The 26,371-nt window shown below is 39.6% G+C and overlaps 1 pseudogene; it reads left to right on the forward strand.

Moving 5' to 3' along the window:
• Positions 1-405: 405 nt before the first annotated feature.
• LOC124605956 overlaps positions 406-26,371 on the forward strand; it is a 121,580-nt pseudogene continuing 95,614 nt past the window's right edge.

The following is a 26,371-nucleotide window of genomic DNA, read 5'->3' on the forward strand; positions in this document are numbered from 1 at the left end:
TATAAAGCTAAACACCTATACGATCTGTGGAGTGAAGGTGGTCCTGCTGGGGCAAGGTTTAACAGAAGTAAATCAGGCTGGATGGATGGCAGCTGTTTCTTGGATAGGTTTAAGTCTATAGCGATACCTTATTTTCATTGTTTCGAGGGAAGAGAAGTCATTATTAGTGACAACTTGAGCTCTCATCTGTCTCCACCTGTCATTGATTTGTGCTAAAAACATGACACTGAGTGTGGTTTCTGACCACCGAACTCAACTCATCTTACACAACCTATAGATGTTGCAATGTTTAGGCCATTGAAACAGGCTTGGCAAAAGGTTCTGGAGAAGTGGAAAAGCAGAACTAACAAGTGTTCAGGAATTGATAAGAAATATTTTTCTTGATTTTTGAAAGAAACCCTTGACATGTTATCACCAACCATAGAAAGAAACATTTGTTCAGGTTTCAAGAAGATTGGTATTTATCCTTTCAATGAAGAGCAAGTTCTTGGAATCTTGCTGTCTGAAGAAAGTGGAGAAGGCAGCTCTGGCACTGTTAATGACAGCCTGGTTGAATTTGTAAAGCATCAAACATGGCCTGATGATAATTTGCCAAAACCAAGTAGAAAAAGGAAACTGAACATACCACCTGGCAGGAGTGTTCATGCACATGACTTGTCAAATTCAGTGAATGAATCAGAAGAAGACAGTGATGGTGACAACAGTGATCACAGTTATGAAGAGAGAGAAGACTCCACACTTACTCATAAACCAAAGAACTGTCTACTGATAGGGTGTTACACTTTGGGGATTGGCTGAAAGTGAAATTTGAGAGCTTAAAGAGGGCTCCAAAATATTTTATTGGTAGACTTACCAAAGTTTTGCTTTAAGGAAAAACATATGTGGCATTATTTTTTAGACAAAACTCCAAAGACAATAGTGTTTATGTTTTCTCAGTTGTAGAAGATTTATCTGAATTTGATTCTATTCAAGTAATTCAAGTCATGAAAGAACCGTTAATAAGATGAGGCAGACATATTTTTTAATTGATGTTTTAATATTCTAAAGTATTAAAGGTAAATTTGTATTTTTACAAACCATTTTTATGTGCCTTTTGACCCCTGTGCCAGTTGCAGTAGGGTTCTGTGAGCTATATTTATCACTGTCCCTATTGACCCCTACCAAGTGGTAAATATGGACACTGTATAATTGCTAATTACTACAAATTATATTAAGCAATACCAAATATACCTAGTTTCAAGGTTGAATGGTTATACTATCTTCCACTTTAATGATTAAAAACTTATATTCAGACTGTATTTCTGGATTTATTATTTAAAAACCTGAAATTCTGTCCCTATTCACCCCAGTTTATGGTACAGAAAAAATCTTTAAGAAATTTGGCATGACTGATTGTAAACCAATAACTACTCCTATGGCAGTAGGAGTGAAGTTAAATATAAATGAGGCATATGTGGAATGTGATAAGAATGTTCCATGTTTAGGAGCAGTAGGAGTCTGTTATATTTGTCTCAAACTTTACGACCTGACATTGGTTTTGCCACCAATGCAGTGAGCAGATATTGCAGGGACCCAAAGGAAAAGCACTGGAAAGCTATGAAAAGGATATTCCAATACCTAAGAGGAACTTCAACCATGAATTGAGATACCACAGAGAAGACAATGCAAAACTAGAATACTACAGTGATGCAGACTGGGGGAGTGAATTGGGAGATAAGCACTCCAGTACTGGTTGCTGCTTTAAATTAATGGGGGGGGGGGGGGGGGGGCAGCCCTCATTTCATGGTCATGTCCAAAACATAAAACTGTTGCATTGAGTACTGTAGAGGCCGAGTATATGGTGCTATCTTATACTACACACGAAGCACTGTGGCTAAGAATATTAGTATGTGAAATAGAACCCAATTTAATTGTGGAACCTATAACAATCTTGTATGACAATAAAAGAGCCATAAATCTACATAAAAATGATGTCACTAGTACTAGGACAAAACATATCGATATAAGGCACCATTTTATTTGGGACAACATAGAGTGACAGAACATCGCTGTGGACTACCTGTGCACAGAAGACATGTTGGCTGACCTTCTGACAAAACCCTTGGACAAAGAGAAGTTTGAAAAGATTGTGGGGCTATTTGGTTTATCTTGTGAAGGCAAGCCACAAAATGTGTGTTCAAAGAGGGGTACTGGAATTGTGTGAACAATATATTTCATGTGAGATGGCAGCAAAGTGCATCATGTCGAATATAATAGACCTCTCTCATATGTAATGTAATGTTCCTTGGTTGTTGTGTTCGATGTATTTTACCTGGAAGTGCAAATATAGTTACTGGCACTAAATGTCTTTTACTCACTATTACTTATTCAACTGTATCGACTCTAATAAAAATACTAAAATGTACCCATTTCTCATTATCTGGTATATATGTTCCAGATATAGTTGGAGGAGTAAAACAGTACAGTGTGATATCAAGGATTATTAAGGTTAAAATACAGTGTGAACAAGGTTTGTTGGTAATACCATCTCTGAAGATAGGTTTTATGTTCAAAGTGGACTGTTTGATGGAGAAAAAACAAAAGCTGAATTTTTCTGAAAGTGGTGTTTACATTGCTAAGTGACTAATGTGGAATTCAAAACCCAAAACCTGGAATCCAGAAACCAGAACCTGATACCAGTTCTGGGTATGCTATCAACAGAGTTCAGGGGCAGCAAAAATTTAATTTTCAACCTTTTGCAAAACTATTTAGTGAATTTAAAAGTTCAAATACTATCATTGAATCATTAAAAGATAAAATCTTATATTAATAACGTAACACAGTAAGACAAGTATTACATTTGGAAACAGGGTTTGTCTTGAGGCAGCATAAATGATGGGGTGCAAATATCTGGACTTAAGTCATTCACTATTTGAGAATGAGAGTGCTTGTTGATTTCCACCAAACTTAACACATAATTACAAATTTTTATGAAACTTTTTCTCACCAACAATCCCCACAAAATGATAAAAAGATTAGTGCTTGCTACATTTTCTGTACTCATGCAGAAAAATTTCAGCATCAGACATGATATTTTCATTTATTACTTCTTTACTATCAACTCTATTGACAAGACGATTTACTGTCAGATTCTACACTGAATTTTCAGCTGAGTTAGCCCTTCTTCTAACTGCAGTCTATTGCAGATCCATTGAACAGAAAACATTGCCCAGTTCTTGCAAAAAGCACAGGTCACACTTGTCTACAAGAAGGGTAGTAGAAGTGATCCACAAAACTACCATCCAATATCTTTGACATCACTTTGTTGTAGAATCTTGGAAAATATTCTGAGCTCAAACATGATGAGGTATCTTGAACAGAATGACCTTAATGCCACCCAGCGTGAATTCCAAAATCCTCGATCATGTGAAACTGAAGTCGCTCTTTTCTAATATGGCACACTGGAAGTTTTGGATCAAGGCATTCAAGTAAATGCAGTATTTCTTGATTGACTCAGTACCATGCCTATGATTAGTGCACAAAGTATGATCATACAGAGCATCAAGTGAAATTTGTGACTGGATTGAAGACTTTTGGTAGGGAGAACACAGCATGTTAACTTGGATGGACGATCTTTGTCATATGCAGAAATAACTTCAGGTGTGCCCCAAGGTGGTGTGCTGAGATACTTGCTGTTCATGTTGTATATTAATGACCTCGCACACAATATTAATAAGAACCTCAGACTTTTTGCAGATGATGCAGTTATCTGTAATTAAGTTCTATCTGAGAGAAGCTGGATAAATATTCAGTCAGATCTTGATTAGATTTCAGAGTGGTGAAAAGACTGGCAATTTGCTTTAAATGTCCAAAAATGCAAAAACTGCACTATGCAAAATTAAAAAAAACCTAGTTGTCTCTGACTATAATATCAATGAGTCACTGCTGTAATCAGCCAACTTATACAAATATCTTGTTGTAATGCTTTGTAGGGATGTTAAATGAAATGATCAATTTGGCTCAGTCATGAGCAAAGCAGGTAGTAGACTTTGGTTTATTAGTGGAACACTGGGGAAGAGCAGTTAGTCTACAAATCACTCATGTAACTGGTTCCAGAATATTGCTCAAGTGTGTGGGACTCACACCAAATGAGACTAACAGGGGATACTGAACATACACAGAGAAGGCCAACATGGTTGGTAACAAAATGGTTCAAATGGCTCTGAGCACTATGGGACTTAACAACAAAGGTTATCAGTCCCTTAGAACTACTTAAACCTAACTAAAATAAGGACATCACACACATCCATGCCCAAGGCAGGATTCGAACCTGCAACTGTAGTAGTCACGAGGTTCCAGACTGAAGCACCTAGAACCGCTCGGCTACCGCAGCCGGCAGTTGGTATCAGTTTTGGTGATAAATGGGAGAGTGTCACAGAGATATTGGGTTTTACTATGGATACTGTTTTGATTGTATTTATTCATTATTTCTATTTATTTATCCTATAGTATAGTTATGAAATTACTTGGTATGCTTTTCATACAAATATATGATCTTTCTAAAAAATTTGTCATCCATGTATTCTTATATGAAATCTAAATGAAATTGGCTAAAAATAATAATTAATGTTAATATAAATTATATATTACATTAGTGCATAAATCTCAATTTTTCTAATGTACAGAATTAATGTCACAAAATAAATAAAAGTAACTTCTTTGAAAATCATCTCTGATATATGATAGTTTATTGCTGTAAGTTGATGTCATGTTGGCAATCTGTGTTACGTTGTTTCGTGGTTATGGCCCCACTGAGTTAAGTTTTGTTTCATCTCTATTTTGTGAAGTTATTCTGTGTATTAAAGATATGAATCTAATTTAAAGAACTATGTGATGAGAAGTATGACATGTACTATATTTGCATTCAATAAAAACAGCAAAATAAACTGAGATGACAAAAGCCATGGGATACATCCTGACACAATGTCAGACCTCCTTTTGCTCAGCATAGTGCAGCAACTCAACATGGCATGGACTCAACAACTCATTGGAAACCCATGCAGAAGTACTGAGCCATCCATGATTGCAAATGTATTACTGATGCAGGATGTCATGCATGAACTGACCTCTCTATTATGTCCTGTAAATGTTCAGTGGGATTCATGTCAGGTGATTTGGGTGGCAAAATCATTCATTTGAATTTTCATGACTGTTATTCAAACCAATTGTGAACAATTGTGGTTCTATAATATAACATTGGTGTTTGAGAACATGTCCATCAATGGCTGCAAATTATCTCCAAGTAGCCAAACATAACCATTTCCAGTCAGTGATCAGTTTGGTTGGACCAGAGGACCTGTCCAGTCCATTTAAATGCAGCTCACACCATTATGGAGTCAACACCAGCCTGCAGAGTGCCTTGTTGACAACTTGAGTCCATGGATTTATGGGGCCTGCACCACACTTGAACCCTACCATCAACTCTTACCAACTGAAATTGGAACTCATATGACCATGCCATGGTTTTCCAGTAACTTAAGGTCCAACTGACATGGTGATGAGCCCAGAAGAGATGCTGCAAGAGATATCATGCTGTTAGCAAAGTCACTCATGTCGAATGTGTGTTGTTATCCCCCATTAATGCCAAATTTTGCCACATTGTCCTAACGGATACATACATCATATAGCCCACATTGATTTCTGTGGTTATTATATATGGTGTTCCTTGTACGTTAGATTTGAGACAACTCTACACAAATGCTGCACTCATGGCTATCAGCCACTGCATTGTCCATGGTGAGAGAAATGTCTGAAATTTGGTATTCTCAGCACATTCTTGACACTGTGGATCTCAGAATACTGAATTCTTCAATGATTTCCAAAATGAAATGTTCCATGCATCTAGCTCATATTATAGGTGCGAATTTTTTACTAGGATTTGTTTACATTATCATATACTACAAGTTATGTGATTATTCCAATATAGTACACTTTGTGTTCCTAGATTAGATTAGATTAATACTTGTTCCATAGATCATGAATACGACACTTTGTAATGATGTGGAACGTGTCAGGTTAATAAAAGATGTCTGTACAAGATATTACATTACACAAAATATTGCATGACACAAATGTTTAAGTTGTTGTTGTTTTTCTTTTTGGTTTTTTTTCCCCCCTTAATTTATATCCAAAAATTCAGCCAATGAGTAGAAGGAGTTGTCATCTAGAAATTCTTTTAATTTATTTTTAAATGTTAGTTGGCTATCTGTCAGGATTTGATGCTGTTTGGTAGGTGACCAAAGACTTTTGTGGCAGCATAATTTACCCCTTTCTGTGCCAAAGTCAGATTTAAGCCTGCATAGTGAAGATCATCCTTTCTCCTGGTGTTATAGGTATGCACACTGCTATTACTTTTGAACTGGGTTGGATTATTAACTACAAATTTCATAAGTGAATATATATACTGTGAGGTTACTGTGAGGATCCCTAGATCCTTAAATAGATGTCTGCAGTATTACCGAGGGCGGGCTCCAGCAGTTATTCTGATTACACGTTTTTGAGCAATGAATACTTTTCTACTCAACAATGAATTACCCCAGAATATGATGCCATACGAAAGCAGTGAATGAAAGTAGGCATAGTAAGCTAATTTACTGAGATTTGTATCACCAAAATTTGCAATAACCCTAATAGCATACGTAACTGAACTCAAACGTTTCAGCAGACCATCAATGTGTTGCTTCCAGTTTAACCTCTCATCAATGGACACACCTAAAAATTTTGAAAATTCTACCTTAGCTACAGAGTTCTGTTCAAAGTCTATATTTATTACTGGAGTTGTGCCATTTACTGTACGGAACTGTATATACTGTGTTATATCAAAATTTAAAGAGAGTCTTTTTGCTCTTAATAATTTTGTGAAAAACATCATTTACAATTACATCACTTAGTTCTTAGTTTTTGGATGTTATTACTATACTTGAATCATCTGCAAAAAGAACTAACTTTGCATCTTCATAAATGTGGAATGGTAAGTCATTAATGTTTATCAAGAACAGTAAAGTACCTAAGACCGAACTCTGTGGGACCCCGTACTTGACAGCCCCCCAGTTTGAGGAATCAGCTGTTGTTTTAACATTACATGAACCACTTATTTCAATTTTCTGCATTCTTCCAGTTAAGTATGAATTAAACCATTTGTGCATTGCCCCACTCAAACCATAATGATTTAGCTTATCTAAAAGAATTCCATGATTTACACAATCAAAGGCCATTGAGAGATCACAAAAAATAGCTAAAGGTAATGTCTGGTTATTCAGAGCATTTAATATTTGGTCAGTGAAAGCGTATATAGCATTTTCTGTTGAAAAGCCTTTCTGAAAACCAAACTGACATTTTGTTAGTACTTTATTTTTACAAATATGGGAGGCTACACTTGAATACATTACTTTCTCAAAAATTTTTGATAGAGCTGTCAGAATTGAGATTGGGCGGTAGTTGTTGACATCCGATGTATCCCCCTTTTTATGCAATGGTTTTACAATGGCATATTTCAGTCTATCGGGGAAAACACCCTGCTCCAAAGAGCTATTACATACGTGGCTGAGAATCCTACTTATCTGTGGGGAACAAGCTTTAAGTACCTTGCTGGAAATGCCATCAGTTCCGTAAGAGCTTTAACTTTTCAGTGAGTTTATTATTTTACTTATTTACTGATTTACTGATAGTGTATTGTTACATGCTATCCATTTCATTCTCTACTATGTAGCTCATTCTCTACTATGTAGCTGAAGTGAAAAGTTCTGAAATAAGTGAAAAGTTTATAAAGTGTAGGCCCAGTTCTATGTTTACTCTTTGTTTCGTCATCCAAAGGCTACAGGTTTAATCATTTCTGTTTTTCTAGAAGTTTTGAATAGTATCCGAACTTTAGGCATAAACTTTCTAAGAAATTTAATATATTGATTGACTTGTTAAGAAAGTTATTTTTGTTTAACTTAGACTAAACCCAAAATTTGTTTTCTCACACTTTAGAAGTGTGTGGTTTGCCATAGGATTGTTAGTTCTGGAGTGTTGTGTGAGGGTTGTTGCAGTTTCTGTCATGTAGGTGGCTCTAGCGGTGTGGGAATTGAGGAGGGAATAAACAAAGTTCATTGGTTGTGTAGGATTTGCTGTAGAGATAGGAAGGTAGTGGAACAGGAGGAAAAGAATGCTGCCCTACAGGCAGAGCTAGATAAAGCAAAGCAAGATCTTGAAAGATTGAGGGGAGAGAAGGGAAAAGAAAGGTGGGAAGCAACAACAGGTTCTAGAAGAAATAGGAGTAGGACTTTCTCAGACAGTGTTGTGAATGTGGAAAACAGGTTTGATCTGTTGTCACAATTGGAAACTGATGAGTCACAAGAAGATGTAGGAGTAGACAGAACACAACAAAATTTTCAAAAAGCTTTTTAAAGTAAGAAGTCAGAAAACTTTGTGAAGAAGAAGTAAGTTTTTTTATTAGGAAGTTCACATAGTAGTGTCGGCCAACTGTTGCAGAATGAACTAGGGTTAGGTTACCAGGTCACAAGGTGACCTGTCAAAAGCCTTTGACTGTGTGAACCATGGCATTCTCTTAAGTAAATTAGAATATTATGGTGTCATTGGTAATGCTGTGAGGTAATGCTGTGAAATGGTTTGCGTCTATCTAACTAACAGAAAACAAACAATGTCATTGAGAAATACCTGTGCAGTAGGCAGTCAGTCTTCATCTGTTTGGGAATTAATTACATGTGGTGATCCTCAAGCTTCCATCTTGGGTCGATTACTTCTTCTTGTGTACATTGATGACCTCTTGTCTGTTACATTGCCAGATGCTAACACTGTTTTGTTTGCAGGTGATACATTGTTGTCGTTTGTTGTGGTCTTCAGTCCTGAGACTGGTTTGATGCAGCTCTCCATGCCACCCTATGCTGTGCAAGCTTCTTCATCTCCCAGTACTTACTGCAACCTACATCCTTCTGAATCTCCTTAGTGTACAGATGATACAAACATTGCAATAAGTAGCAAGTCAAGTATAGGTTTATAAATAGCTGCTAATCAAATTTTCACTGGCATTAAGAAATGGTTTAAAGCTAATTCTCTGTCACTGAACTTTGAAAGGACCCATTATATGCATTTCAGAACCTGTAAGAGATTTCCTTCCAGCATGTATATAACACATGAAGACATGCAGATCAAAGAGGTTGACAGTGTTAAATTTCTGCAATTACAACTCGATAATAAATTCAGTTGCGAAAGACATACTACAGAATTGATGAAGCACCTAAACAAGTCTATATTTGCCATGAGAATGATGTCAGATGTAGGAGACATAAATATAAAAAAAACTTGCATACTTTGCTTACTTTCTTTCTATTATGTCATGCAGGATTCTGGGTTAAATCATAAAACTGAGCAAAAGCTTTTAGCATGCAAGAGTGTGTAATAAAAATCATTTGTGGTGTAAATTCAAGAACATCATGTAGAAGCCTGTTCAAGGAACTCTGTATTCTAACCATTGCTTCTCAGTATATTTATTCCTTAATGACTTTTGTTGCAAGTAATATATCTCTTTTTCCAACCAATACCTCAAAATATAGTATTGTGGTGTTGATAGGTCACATCGACCACACAAATTGCAATCTTTGGAATATTAACTTCTCTGATGAGTTGCCTTTGTACTTCATGCAGTGTTCATGTGTATCAGTCTTTATGGTAAAATATGTGTGTGTATAGAGAAATTGGGAACTGTTTATTACATATATCATGATTTGTATCTGGAATCCCATATTGGTGACCCCAGACAAAAATGTTCTATGTCTTCCGCGCCTTCTGCACCGGTCTTATAGAATCAACAGGTTTCATGTCCAATGCCATGGCTACATCACCGAACATTCTTTATGAAGATTCCAACCCTACAACTGCTCACTCCTTCCACAGTACCGTTTGCATCTGCTGTGCCAGCCTTCTGCGTCATTTCCGAGCTGGACAATGTCAGTGGCATTCCTGCAATTTCTGGTCCAGATTATGGGCCCTCATTATGCGACACTCACACGTTCACTCCCCTGGTACTGGCCGTGCCTGCTGCATCATGTTTTCAGGTATCTTCTGAGACATTACAACCAGCCATTGTTCCGAACATGTGTGCTAGTAACATTTCCGCTCTCAGCAGGAACTCTTGTGCAGTAGGACCACAGGCCTTCCAAGATATGCCAAAGCCACCTTTGTCTCCACCTCCAGGCCGCCTACCCAAGCTACCTCCCCTATACAAGGACAATCCAGTTTCATGGTTCGCACTAGTGGAGCACCTCTTCTAGCTGCATCAAGTGACTGCTGAAAACTCCAATTCCTACGTTTGGTCACACACTTTCAAGACCACTTGGATTTAATTTGTGATCTACTTTAGCCTCCACCACCACCAAAGTATGAGTCTGCCAAGAAAATGATATTGGACCAACTTGTCTGCTCACCACAGGAATTGATAATCAAGATTCTGTACGTGAAGCACCTGGGGGACTGCTCTCTGTCACAACTTTGTCGCTGCCTCAGGTTACTCATGAGTGAACACACAATGCCAGACATCACTCTGTGGGCAATATAGTCTGCCAAGTTACCTACTGACCTACAGATACACCTACTGCCACACTCTTTCGAGTCTATTGATTCTCACCTATGCATCGCAGATCAGCTGTATGCACTCCTGCACCAGAAACACCCAGCTCATCCCCCATCACTGTGTGACACTACACCTCCTGTTTACCAGCCATCTGCAGGCAGGGGCAGGGCTCGTTCCACTTCCACACCTTCTACACCACCAGGCAGTACTCATTCACTCTCTCCTCTTTCCGAGCACTCAAGACTTGCCCTTGCTCCATACGTTCCGGTTTACGTCCCAGAACAGATTAATGGGGACAAGCCTCCACCACTATCACAGCCACCACCACCACCACCACATCCAGCTCATCCATACTGTTGGTACCACAGGATTTTTGGGGCTGAGGCCAAGAATTACAGGTTACCTTGCCAACACCCAAATGCCGACAGGTTTCCCCTAGCATTGCACTCCATCCACTCATCCCCTCGGCTGAGCAGTCATTTATACGTGATGACATTTCATCACAGATTGTCTACCTAATTGACACTGGAGCTGATGTGTCTATCATACCTTGATCGTTGGCTCCTACCGGCTTTTCACCAACAAAGTCTCTCCTGTGAGCTGTCAACACATCAACGTTACAAACTGTCGGTTCTGTGAAAGTGATGGTGCACCTATTCCCTTCTCTGCATTTCCTGTGGACCTTCTGCATCACCAACATTGATGAACCAATTCTCAGTATAGATTTTTTGTCCCATTATAAGCTCTCCCCGAACGTAGTTCAGTGTTCAGTGTTACACCACCTGTCTAACACTCAGATATTGTGCTCCAGCACCCATACTCCTCATTCCGTTTCCGCCATAACATGGGATTTAGTTCACGAGTGTTCTGCCCTTGCAGGCAATATTGTGACCTGTGTCACTAACCTACTTTCAGAATATGACTCATTGGTGCACCTCCACTGGGAGAATGATGAGCTGAAACAATGCATTGCTCACACTTACAATGAGATCACTGTGGCCCACACCTCACTGTTGAAACTGCAATCCACAGTTCCTTCACCAGATCAAACTTCATTGCCAAGCATCAGTTCAAACACTCATCAGGTTAGTTCAAAAATATTCATTGCGTGTGACAATTTGCATTCAGTGACCTCCACACTGCCCAAGCATCCACTACGCACAGTGCCTCATGTTTCAAACAGTGTCTCTAATAACAGTCGCTTGTGCAGCACGACCACATCCACTAAGCAGGCAGCCTGTTGATAAACATTCCCCCCTCCCACGCACCATCCGAGCAACTTGGCGGCCATTGCTGTCCCTCGCGCAACACTAGCACCTCTCTCACCTGCACTGGTTATGCAAGGCAAAGTTAACAACAGACAGTCACTGCGTGCCCCACTCCACTCTGTGCTGCATGCGCTGCCAACATCTACAAACAAGCACACACCGTGCTCGCGTAATAGGCATGTGACCTTCATGCTGCCTTTTCCCACTCGCACTAATGGCTATACCTCATCATGCCCCACTCATCCGAAAATTCCACATCAGAATGTTACTCAGCCTCGTGTGCGGTTCTCAGTCTCTTCCATCACTGACGGAATGACACACAAGGTAATTACTACTGCCGGCCCTCCTATTATTCACAAGGTTAGATGCATCAAACCCATTAAGTTGTGTGCAGCCTGGTAGCAAATTAATGATCTTCTGGAGGCATGCATTCTACAGCCATCAGACAGCAATTGGTCTTCACCAATTCACCTCATCACCAAACATGACATTTCTTTTCAAATGTGTGGTGATTACAGACTTTTAAATGCTCGCACTGTCATGGACAATTACCCCATTCCAAACATAAACGATTTCACTCATATGTTATTGGGCACCACAATCTTCAGTGTGTTTGACTGCAAACATGCTTATCACCAGGTTCCCATAGTGCTGGAAGAAATTCCAAAGACTGCGATCATCACTCCACTCGGTTTGTTCCCGTACAACTTTATGCCATTCGGCTTAAAGAATGCAGCATAAACGTGGCAAGTTTCATCAACTCAGTCTTACGACGATTTGAGTTCTGCTTCACATACCTGGATGACAAACTCATTTTCAGCAAATTGACTGAAGACCACGAAGGTCATTTATTCCAGGTCCTCCAGACTTTGGCATCCAACAGTGTTGAGGTCAACAAAGAAAAATTCCAATTGCATCAGTCTTCTGTGACATTTCTGGGTTACACTGTCTCTGCAGACAGAATATAGCCTCCCAAATCCCACATGCAGGTTATCACGTCATTGCCACCCCCAGCTACTTACAAAGAACTCAGACATTTCCTAGGTACTATAAATTACTTCCACCATCATCTACCTTCTGCCGCTGCTGTGCAGGCCCTGCTGATGGACTCGCTCTCCAGCAAACAAACTTCGGGTGTTAAACCAGTCCATTGGACTGAACCCATGCTACAGGTTTTCAGGGTTCTTAAAACAGCTTTAGCTCATGCAGTCATACTTGCCCACCCAGATCCATCTGCCGATTTGTTCATCACTACGAATGCCAGTGACATAATGGTCAGGGCAGTATTACAACAGAGCAAAGGCGACACAGTTTCACCACTTAATTTCTTCTCCAAAAAACTTTCTACAGCACAGAAGAAATATTCCGATTTTGATAGAGAGCTTCTGGCAGCGCACAAGGCCATCAGACATTGCCACACTGACATTGAGGGCCATCCTTTCTTCATTCTTACTGATCACAAATCACTGGCAGATGCCTTCTGCAACCTGCAACCCACCAGAGGATACTCCCCCCCAACGTTTCTGCCACTTCAACCTGGTCTCTCAATTTACTACGGACGTACGCTACATGAAAGACACAGAGAACATCCCTGCTGATTTCCCCCAGTGGATCAATGCTGTTTCAAGTATTGTCAATTTATCCAACCTCGCCGCTCTATGAGCTTCAGATGGGGACACTCATGTTCTGCTCACAGACTCGCAGTCTTCACTCGTGTTTACCAAGGCTAAGTTCCCTAGCATTTCAGATTAAGTGTGGTGCGACTCTTCTACAGGCATTTTGTGGCCTTTACTACCACGCACACTGCGCCAACAGGTCTTTGACACCTTGCATAATCTTTGCCACCCTGGCATCCGAGCCACCACTCACCTCATCACCGAGCATTTTGTGTGGAAAGATGTGAACTGGGACTGTTAAACATGGGCACACAGCTGCATTTCCTGTCAACAAAACAAAAGAGGATGACACACCTCTCCACTGCTCGGCAAGTTTGACATCCCTAAGGGAGGTTTCCGTTATGTACCTATTGACCTTATCGGTCCCCTGCCTCCGTCTTTTAATAATTCCTCCACAGCCCCCTAGAAAATTTTGGTTGGCCCTTACGGCCATTATAGTTGGATGTGGAAAGCAAACTAGTTTGATTCACATACATAGTCTCTTCATGTATTTTCTCAGTTTTATGACATCTGACACCTAATGAAAATTGTGACTGGCATTTGGGTGCTCACACAGAGAGATTATTTTGCTCATGGCTGTACTGAAACCTGTGTGGAACCACCACCACTGCACAAAATGTTTAAACTGTGAGTAGTGTGATGTACTGGCCTGTCTATTATTGTCAGCTAATCACATTGTATCTCAGTATCTGGGAGGCACTGATCTGAGACAGGAGCATCTTGACTCTTCAGGTGCACCTGGCCCGGCTCAGTTACTGCATGCCCACTTGTAGCATAAAATGTCTGCTGATGTGTTTGTGGTGGGTAGCAAGAACATCCATATTGTAATGTGAAAACAGGTCTGCCATTTTCTGTTTAACTTCTTGTGTGAGCCCTTGATTTGTTATCTGGAACACCTGAATAATGAGGGGCAACTTACTAACTCATAGTTTCATGTCCACTTAGGTTCACATACTGTGCAAAAACTATGGAGTCTGTCTTTACAGCTGCTCACAGAAAACTGCTTGATATCACTGATGGTAGAAGTATGCCCTGTGATGTTACACAGTAATGTGGAATATTTAGCTATATTGAGTGGCAAACACAGATTCTACAATGCCAAACCATTTTTTTGGGGGGGGCAGGGGGGGGGGGGTGGAGAAACAGGGGCAATTTAGCCAACACAGGTTGGCACACTGCTGGAAATGTGTCTGTATGACACTAACTGAGATCATCCAGCAAATATAATCGAACGTAACCCCACTGATGTCACAGTGTGGTAGGTAACTCAGATTCCTTCATGTGACAGAAATGGATTCATCCCTCCAAAAACTGGTGTGGAAGCAGAGATTGAACTGGGAGGAGTATGAACACAAAAATCTGAAGCAGGTCCAGTAACACCTGTTGGTATCAGTCTCCTCTACTCCTTTGTTGGAAAGAAGTCTATAAGATTTATAACAAGGAACTGCACCATGTGGAATCCACATGTCATTGGGTGTGAGCTACAGGTGGACTGTAATCACTTTCACATGTAGCGCTATACTTGTATTGTTTCATATTGTTTGTTGCACTACACAATCCATTTGAAGCACCATTAATCCATGAAAGTCACAATAACTTTTTTTGGTCCACTGGTCTTGGTCCATAGTCTTTATTTTCCATTCCGGGAAAGGATCCACTCTGTTTCCTTTACCTGGAGAAGTGTTAGTTTTTTCATCTTCACCTCAACAACGAAAGGCCTACCTCCAGCAAGTCTTTAATACATTGAATAAATTAGGCATTTTCATGAACAAGAAAGACTGTCAAATATGCCAGAAGTTAGTGATATTTTTGGGTCATTCTGTGTTGCACACCAGGATCAGACCAATGAACTAATAATACTGAGACCTAGGCCTACCATGTTTCAGGAATTCAGAAGGTTTTTTTGATGATAAATTTTTACAGGCAACATATTCCACAAATTGCTAGAATCCAGGCATGACTAACCACTGCTTTGGCTGACAAAAATATGAGGGGAAACAGCCTTTATATTGGACATCAGAAACTCTAGAAGTTTTGAAGTGATTAAACAGTGCTATCAGTGTGCTGTTACCCTGACCCGTCCCTTACTTCTGGTACATTTATCTGTTGTGACTAATGCAAATGAGCCCACTACAGGTGCAGTTTTGCTACAACACCCAACAACTCTTATGGCTCTTTTTACATAAGCTGACTAAGACCAAGCAGTTATGGCTGGCTTATGACTGTGAATTGTTGGCATTATATAAGTCACTACTTCAGAGAGGACATATAAGGCTGCCCCCTAACAATTTTTATTGATTACCATCTGTTAGTTCATTCAATATGTAATCTGAGTCAGAACAGTTCTCCCTATTATTTCAGACACACACAGCACATTCACAACCAACCATCAGCACATAAATGTGATAGATTATGTGTTCACCAATTACCTGCCATGCACTCACACACTTAGTACACTGATTGATTTCAGGCAATTAGCTATAGAACATAAACAAGAGGGGCAGTTAATAGCATTTTGGGAAGACACCAGCACAGGTTTGAAGTTGTAACACATTCAGATTACCAACATTAACTTGCACCAATGGTGTGATAACACAGGGCAGGCCAAGCCCTTTGGTTGTGGAAAAATTCCCCAGGTCCATCTTTGACAGTTTGGATAACCTATCACACCCTGCTGTTCATCCCACCTCAAAGCTAGCAACTGAGCTCTTTGTTTAGCCAGGGGTAAAGGCTGGTTGCCAAAAGTGGACATGCACCTGTCTTGCCTGCCCTGTCTTCCCACCACAGGGAACATTGGCATGCCAAAAGGTCATTTTAGTATGTTCACTTGGACTACGTTGACCCATTGCACAAATCAAATGGATTTCAATATATTTTGTGCACAATCAACAGGGCAAAGTGGTGGGTGGAAGTTGCAATTAAAGCACATGACAACTGTGTCTACAACATTGTCTTTTGTTAATATTTGGATTGCTCTATTTGGATGCCTGTTGACAGTGATGACTGACCAGGTGTGAGAGTTTGAACAGCATCTCTTCAGTTAATTGTGTATATTGTGTGGTGTGGAACATTTTCACATTGCAGCTCACCATCTACAAAACAATAGATTAGTTAGCTGAAACAACCATACTATGAAGGCTGCATTGATGTGTAACAGAGACCAGTGAATGGAAGATTTACTATGAGTCCCACTTGGAATCTGATCCACTCAAAAAGAAAATCTGAAATCTTCCCTAGCTGAAATAATTTGCATCTACATCCATACGCCACAAACCACCATGAGGTGCATGGCAGAGAGTACATCTCATTGTACCAGTTATTATGTTTTTTTCCTGTTCCATTTACATATGTAACATGGGAAGAATCACAGTCTGAATGCCTCTGCATGTGCAGTAATTATTCTAATCTTATCTTCGTGATCCTTATGTGATCAAAATGTAGGGGATTGTAGTATATTCCTAGAGTCATCATTTAAAGCTGGTTCTTGAAGCTTTGTTAACAAACATTCTTGGGATAGTTTATGTCTATCTTCAAGAGTCTTCCAGAGCAGTTCCTTCAGTATCTCTGTGACACTCTCCCACAGATCAAATGAACCTGTGATCATTCATGCTACCCTTCTCTGTATACTTCAGCATCCCCTGTTTGTCCTATTTGGTTCAGGTCCCACACACTTGAGCAATGTTCTAGAATCAGTCACATGAGTGTTTTGTAAGCAATCTCCTTTGTAGACTGATTGCACCTTCCCAGTATTCTACCAATAAACCAAAGTATACTACCTGCTTTACCCATGACTAGACCTATGTGGTCATTACATTTCATATCCCTACAAAGTGTTACACCCAGGTATTTGTAACAGTTCACCAATTCCAACAATGACTCATTGATGTTATAATCAAGGCTACTACATATTTTTGTTTCATGAAGTGCACAATTTTATATTGAATGTTTATACAGCTTTTTTCAGACAGTCCTTCATTATAGATAACTGCATCATATGCAAAATGGCTGATGTTACTATTAATATTGTCTGCAAGATTATTAATATACAACATGAACAGCAGGGGCCACAACACACTTCCCTGGGGCACATCCGAAGTTACTTCTACATCCAGCAATTATTCTCCATCCAAGATAACATGCTACATCCTCCTTACCAAAAACTTATGAATCCAGTCATGAATTTCAGTACCTGTCTCATTCACTAGGGACTGGACACTAACTTTGATGCCACCAACATCCTTTACATATGACCAGAATTTCTTTGGATTCTGTGAAAGATTATTTGACAATATTCTGCTACAGTAGACATTGAAGGCATCATACATTGATCTCTTGACAGCCAAATGCATTTCATTCAGCATCTCTCTGTCTATAGCCCTACAGTTTGTGTTACACTTATTATGCAGTAATCTCTGTTTCCTTAAAAGCTTCATTACAATCACTGTATACCATGATACCATGCGGCATCCCATGATCAATTCTGCTGGCTACATATCTATCCAGTGCATGGTCAACTATTCTTTTAATCTTGAGCCATAGTTCCCCTACATTCTCCTGACCTGTGCTAAAAAGTTTCAAGTTCCTCACTGAGATATGAAACAACTAATTTTGTATCTTGTTTACTGAACATATAAATTTTTCTGTTTGTTTTAGTTGTCCTTTATACTTTGATAATCATTGTTGCCACAACCGCATCTCTTCTTCTGTAGTGGTCAATCCAAGGATTGGTTTGCAACAGCTACAATGGCAGCTTGTCTCCATTCTGTGCGTCTTTCAGCTTTTCTCTTCATTTCTTTATAGGTGTTACATCCCACATCTTTCACGATTTGATCCATGTACCTCAGTCGTGGTCTTCCTCTTGGTCTTTTTCCCTCGACATATCCCTCTATGATTGTGTTCAGGAGTCCTTTATGTCTTAATAGATGGCCTGTAAATTGCACTCTTCTTTTAACAATGAAACTCCAGAAGCTTCTCTTCTCACCTGCTCTTTCCAGAACCACTTTGTTTGTGACCTTGTCGATCCATTTTATTTTGAGCATGCATCTATAGCACCACATTTCAAAAGAATTTAGCTTCTGCTGTTCCTCTGTCCTGAGAGTCCATGTTTCACACCCATAGCATGCCACACTCCACACATATGATTTCAAAAATCTTTTCCTGGTTTCAAGTCTGATGCTCTTAGATGTTAATATGTTTTTCTTCTTGTTAAAAGCAGCCTTTGCTTGAGCTATTCTACTTCTCACTTCTGCCTTGCTCCTTCCATCCCTGGTAATATTACTGCCCAGATAAGTAAATTTATCAACTTGTTGAAGCAGTTCATTGCCTACATGAACTTGGACTTTCACTTGATCTTCTTTGTCGCATGCCATTACTTTTTTTTTGCTTTATTAATTCTCATATTATATTCTTCACCCATAACTTTATCCATTCTATTCAGTAGGACTACAAGATCTTCTTCACTTTCAGCCAGGACAGCTATATCATTGGCATATCTTATCATATCTATTCGTTGGCCATGAATTACTACACCTGTCTGTGAATTTTCCATTACTTTTTTCAGCGCCTCTTCAATGTATATGTTAAAGATAACAGGGGATAGTGCGCAACCTTGCCGGACACCTTTCCGTATCTGCACCTCTTCTTGTTTTGTCCGTCCACGGATAACTGCTGTCTCGTTTTTGTACAGGTTCCATATCATTTTTCTATCTTTATGGTCTATTCCTACTTTTTGGGTACCTCAAACATCTTATCCCATTTAACATTATCAAAGGCTTTCTGTACATCTACGAAAGCTATGTATGTTTTCAAGTTCTTATCTAGTCGTTTCTCTATTATTAGTTTTAGAGCAAATATTGCTTCTCTGGTTCCTCTATCTTTCTGGAATCCAAACTGGTCTTCGGAGAGTGTAGCTTTGACTTTTTGTTCTATGCGTTTTAGGATAATTGAGGTTAATATTTTAGAGGCGTGAGTAACTAGGCTGAGTGTCCTATAATTTTCACATCTTGTAGCATTTGCCTTCTTTGGAATGGGGACCATAATGTTTTTCTCAAAGTCTGTAGGAATTTTACCCTGCTCGTACATGTTGAAAACAAGATTATACAACTCCTGATTCAGTTTTGCTCCTCCAGACTTCAGAAGTTTGGCTGGGATATTGTCTATACCAGGCGATTTGTTGTTTTTCAATTTTTTCAGAGCTAGTTCAAACTCTACCTTTAATATAGGTTCACCTATGTTGTGTGCATCTACTTCTGTTTCTTCTTCCATGATGTTTTCAGACAGGTTTGGTCCGCTGTACAGTTTTCCTATATATTGTTTCCATCTTCTTGCAACTTCATCATCGTCATCCAACATATTGCCATTTTCATCCATCACAGCACTACATTTGTTTCTTCTGTCTCCAAAGCAATGTCTCACACATTTATAGGCCTTGTTGATATTTCCCTTGCTCATGTTGTCCTCAACTGAAATACAGAGATCATCAAGGTATTTTTCTCTTGCTTGTTTTGCCTATCTGTTGATTCTGTTTTTCAGACCCTTGTATTTCTCTTGGTCTTCCTTCTTCACAGAATTTTTTAATTTCCTTCTTTCTTCCATCATATTTAGTAGGTCATTAGTGATCCATTCCTTCCTTTTCTCTGTCCTTTCTTTTCCTATTACTTCTTCTGCTGCTTCTAAAATACCAGTTTTTATTTTTTCCCAGCTGCTTTGGATGTCATTGCAGCCCTGTGTATTTGTTTTCTTGTCTGTTTCTAGTTGATAGTGCTTCAGTGTATTTTTGTTTTTCAGGTTTGTCAAATCCCATTTACATGTACTTCTTCTTTTAATGTTCTAAATTTTAGTTCAGTCGTCATCATAATGAGTATGTGGTCACTTTCCACATCACAGCCTGGATATGATCTGCTGTCCTTAACTTGGTTTTTAAATCTTTGCTTCACTAATATGAAGTCAATTTGGTATCTGTTAATGTCACCAGGCATTTTCCAAGTATATCTTCTTCTTGGATGATGATTAAAGAAGGTATTTGTAATGCAAAGTTTATTTCTTTGGCAGAATTCTACAATTTTATCCCCTCTTTCATTTCTTAATCCTAATCCAAAATTCCCTGCCACATCCTCTTCTTTACCTTCCCCAACAATGGCATTCATATCTCCCATGATGACAAGGTTTTCAGCTCCTTTAATTCTGCCAATTGCTTCTTCAAGGTGGTCATACATCATGTCGATTTCATCATCCTTGTGCCTCGTAGTTGGCATGTATACTTGGATTATGATTGTGTCTCTTGGTTTAGTTTCCAATCAGACATAAATTATCTTCTCACTATGTTGAACAAATCCTTTTACTCTTAACCCCATCTCTTTATTGAGGATAATTCCCACTCCTGCAATCCCGGGACTGTCTTGTGCTGTTCCAGTGTGTATGATTCTGTAATCCCCTGACCAAAAGTCGCCAGCGTTTGGCCATCTCATTTCTGAGGCTCCCAGTACATCAATATCCATTTGTTTCATTTCCATTTTCAAGTTTTCCAGTTTACCACATTTAAGAAGTGAGTTGACGTTCCATGTTGCTATCCTTCTTACATTAATGCTTTTGGATTTTGGTATCTCTTTAGTTGTCCCCGCCCGGAGATCTGAATGGGGGACTATTTTACCTCCGGAGAATTTAACCAAAGAGCTTTCCATCATATTGATACATGGGATACCCGCCCAGGTCTTTAATGGAGTGGTTTCCCGTTGCCTTCTCCATTCTATGCCATTGGCCACCTTGTGGCTCCTCCGCCTTTAGGAGCAGTTTCCCACCCCAAGGGCAAGAGAGTGCCCTTCCTTCTAGCCGCTCATCCGCCCTCCTAGAAGGCTGTTGGCACTTGATAGAAGGTAATCTTCTTATCCCGGGAGATATTCGGCTCAATAGAAGTATAGGTTGGAAATGGAAGACCCCTAGCCCTCGAAACCTAATAGCGTCAGGGTCGGAAAAAAACAAGAGTTGGCCGAGGGTGGCCAAATAGGAAAGATAATAGTGAGGAGCCTGGCATAAGTAAGTGGAAGCGATGCCAGTACTCAGCAACCGCATCATGGCCACTGATATCAGTTTCGATGTGGACATCCTCAAAGAGGTCAGGTCTATTTGTTGACATTAGATCCAAAATATTTCAAACATGAGTTGGGTTGCTAACTGTCTTTCACAGGAAGTTTTCAGAGAGGGCATTTGGTAATGTTTTACAGGATGTACTATCATTCTAACCACTAACAAAACCATAATTTTTGTACTTAAGTGGTATACTACTAATATGTACAGTGTGACATTTTTGAACTATATGAAATAAAATTGTCATAGCTTCTGAACAGTTTTTGTCAGAATGTTGAAACTACATGGTTTGCTTCAGGGCAATTAGTATGTGCATGCACACTCACCTTATTGTTGGCAGCCATTTGCACATGGAGATGTCACAGTACTGTGTGCCTGAGCATATAGCACCTGTGAAGGCCTACTGTGTGAGGAATAAGAGCCCAACTGTTAGCAACGGATTTCTAGCTGAAGAAAACCAGTCCAAGTGTGCTAATAATCAAGAATTTGATTTGTTTCAAATGGAAAATTGATATTACGGATAGAAAAGAATAATGTTGATATATTTAAAAATAGAGGATATAGCACAGAAAACTAAGAAAAAACAGTGGTACAATTCCCTTTTTAAATCATCAGACTTGTCTTATCAAAAAGATGCTAAATAATACTACTCAGCATACTTCATTATATTGTAATTATCTTCCACTATTAATTACTTTCACTATTTTCACTTCCCACTATTAATTACTTTCATTTTCTGTCATTCCAACATTAACATTTAGTACTCTTCTTTTAGTTATCAACACCACAGTAAATACATTATAACCTTTCAGCTCAGACCCCGATACAGAAACATACTTCATGTTACAACTGAATAGACTGTATGGTTCTCTAAATCTATGCACAGTTAACAATAATGGTAGAAGCAAGCAGTTTCACAACTGGCATGGTCCTCCACCAGGAAGCAGCAAATGTACAATAACCACTCAGATTTTTTTCATGAAAACTGACCCCTTGCCAAAGCAAATAGCCTGCTTACAACTGCTAACTCCCCACAGCCTATGATGCAATTGATGGTTTTTTGGGATGATATGGAAGGTAGACTACTAGTCATCTATACAGGTCATTGGACTCGAATATGTAACCTGTCAAAAGATGCTTTCACCACCTGGATTACATTGCACAATTTGCAACTGATGTACACCACTGAAAGGCACAGATAACATCATTGCTGATTATCTTGCATAGATCAATACTATCTCCATGTGTAATCACAACAGCAGGATAATCAGCTCCAAGATCTCCTCAATGATTATGAATCTCAAGTCTGAACACCACATGACACCAGACACAGCAAGGCAGATCAGACATCTCACAAAATTAAACTTGATGCTTAGTATCTCAACCATTTTGGAAGATCTTCTTGACCAGCTGCACAGTTTGTCACATTGTGATATCTGACCAATGACAGCTTCTTACAAATCATTTTGTATGGCCAAACCTCAATAAAGACTCCAAGGAGTGGACACACATTTGTACACAATGTCAGAAAAGCAAATGGGGTTGCTATGTGCAGCCACCCCTCAGACAGTTTAGAATATCTAAGGGACAGTCCCAACAGGTAAACCTCAACTTGGCGGGACCCCTCCATAATCTGAATATTATCAAAATTTATTCTCAGTCATCAACTATATAACATGTTGGGTAGAAGCCATCCACCTATGAGATGTGTAAACATAATCAACAGCCAGACCTTTCATCAACATCTGGATTTCCTGGTACAGATGCCCAGTATCCATAACCACCAATTAAGGCTGAAAATTCGAATGAGTCCTGTTCAGTGAATTATGTAACTTGTATGGTGCCCACCATTATTGAACCACTGCTTATCACCTTCAAAGCAATGGCTTTGTTGAGTGGTGACATCACACCCTAAAAGCTGCTCTTATGTGCACATGTCAGATACTGGATGGAAGCGTTGCCATGGGTGCCAAGTTCCTGGTCATTGAAGGTCAACACCCTGAAAGCAACACTGGGGATAGTTTCATCAGTTGGCAGTTTCTTATGAACTGCCCAATGACATCAATATGGCAGCCATCATATTGCAGCTATCTTCTGATGGTTTTCTCAAAATCTCCATTACAGCCTAGTACTACCACAATGCAATGAAATTACTCACCAAAAGCCAACCTTGACACAGTGCCCTGTTAACTGACATCCTACAAAAATCCTGTTAAGATCACACTACAGGGTGGGGGGCTCTGTGGGAACTCCATGTTGTGTAAGCTCACTGACAATGAATCCTGCTTCACAATGGACGATTAGAAAATCTTTGTTGTTGGCTGCGTAGTGACAGTATATTCTATGCTTTCATTTGAACAGATGTGCTTCTCTCATTGTATAATGCTCTTGGAAAATAAAGCATATTTCTATACCATATCATGCTGTATACATTCTGCATCATACTTTCACTGTATGAATCTACACATGGTACTTCACAAACAAACTAATTAGCCTATCATCTTCAATGATGACATTTCACAATGCTCCCAGAATAAACATCAGGAAAGAAGTGTATCATACTTCAAATTAGTATGAAGGTTTGGAAATATATTTTGGGCTAGCTCAAACCATATGTGTCAAATATTAAAACTTCAGAAAACCATCATTACAAATATGCTCAATATAAAATGAAGAAAAGCATATTGCTCTTTTCTGAAAAAAATCTCAGTACATTAAGTCTTCCTTCATTGTAAATCCATAAAGTGAGTTTCTTTGTACATAGTAACTATGATTTTTTGTAAAGAACCAATTTCAATATGATGCAACACTAGGAGTCAAAATAATAATATGCTGCCCAACCATTTTTCAAAACTTAAAGCTCAGACAGAGTGAAATTTATAACAATGTAAAAGGAGGAATGATTATAAATTATTACTGAAAGTAAATGACAAACTGGTGCAGAAATATTATTATTCAATTGAAGAGTTCTAGAAGGACAAACTGAAAATGTGGGCAGGAGAGAAAAATCTTCAGTTATGTTCAGATGGTTCTAATGGCTCTGAGCACTATGGGACTTAACTTCTGAGGTCATCAGCCCCTAGAACTTAGAACTACTTAAACCTAACTAACCTAAGGACATCACACACATCCATGCCCGAGGCAGGATTCGAACCTGCGACCGTAGCGGTCGCGCGGTTCCAGACTGTAGCGCCTAGAACCGCTCGGCCACTCCAGCTGGCTTCAGTTATTTATCCAACACACAATATTATATTAATGATATTTTTAAAAAAACTGTACATAAATTTTCATGTTTTGATAAGTCTTCTGTACATTAAGTCAATGATTTGAAATTGTTTTTTATGAGACAATAAACTTTTGTCTTTCCCGCCTGAGCTATGTCAGGTAAATATGTGTAACCTTTACTTCAATGAAACAATGGAAAATTCAGGATGGATCACAACAGTATGAAAAGACTAAATTGCTACTCACAATATAACAGAAATGTTGAGTCACAGATAGGCACAACGAAAAGATAGTCAAACAAGTAAGCCTTCAGCCAGAAACACACATACACACACACACACTCACACACACACACACACACACACACACACACACACACACTCACACACACACATGTTTGACCACTCTCTCCCATTGCTGAGGCCAGACTGCGAGCAGCAGCGCATGATTGGTGAAGCATTCTGGGTGGTGGGGGTTAGGAGAAGGCTGAAGTGTGGAGGGGGAGGAATAGGGATATGAGTGGGTGACAGTAAAGTGCTGATTATTGCGGGAGCTTACAGGAACAATGTGGTAGAGAGATCTATGTGCTTTCAATAGGATAGACAGTGGCTTGGGGGCGGGGGGAGAGGAAGCAGCATAGAGGAGAGAAGTAAAAAGACTGTGATTGCTTTGGTGAAATAGAGGGCTGTGCTGAAGTGGGAACAGGAAAAGAGATGAGAGGGTGTAGGCCAATGACTACCGAAGGTTGAGGCCAGGAGGGTTACGGGAATCTAAGGTATATTGCCAACTGTGCAGTTCAGAAAAGCTGGTGTTGGTAAGAAGGATCCAGATGGCACAGGCTGCAAAAAAGTCATTAAAATGAACAACTCTGTGTTGGGCAACTTGTGCATCAACTGTACGGTCCAGCTTTTTCTTGGTCACAGTTTTCAGTGGCCATTCATGTGGACAAACAGCATGTTGGTTGTCATGCCCACATAGAACACAGCACAGTGGCTGCAGCTTAGCTTGTAGATCACATGATTGATTTCATGGGTAGACATGCCTTTGATGGGATAGATGATGTTTGTGACTGGACTGGAGTAGGTTGTGGTAGGAGGATGTATGGGAAAGCTCTTGCATCTAGGTCTACTTGAGGGATATGAACAATGAGGCAAGGGGCTCAGAGTAGAGGTTGTGTAGGGATCGATGAGGATATTGTGTAGGATCAGTGGGCGGCAGAATACCACTGCAGGAGGAGTGGAAAGGATAGTGGGTAGATGTTCCTCATTTTAGGGCATGATTAAAGGTAGTCAAAATCCTGGTGGAGAGTGTGATTCAGTTACTCCAGTCCTAGGTAGTACTGAGTCATGAGGGGAATGCTCCTCTATGGTTGGACGGTGGTACTGTGAAGTGGTGGGTGACTGGAGAGATAAGGCCCTGGACATCTGTTCCTGTACAAGGCTGGGAGGGTAATTATGATCTGTTAAGGACTCAATTAGACCTGTGGTATATTTTGAGAGGATGCTTGTCGC

Source organism: Schistocerca americana, chromosome 3 (assembly GCF_021461395.2).
Source record: "Schistocerca americana isolate TAMUIC-IGC-003095 chromosome 3, iqSchAmer2.1, whole genome shotgun sequence".
Taxonomy (NCBI): Eukaryota; Metazoa; Arthropoda; class Insecta; order Orthoptera; family Acrididae; genus Schistocerca; species Schistocerca americana.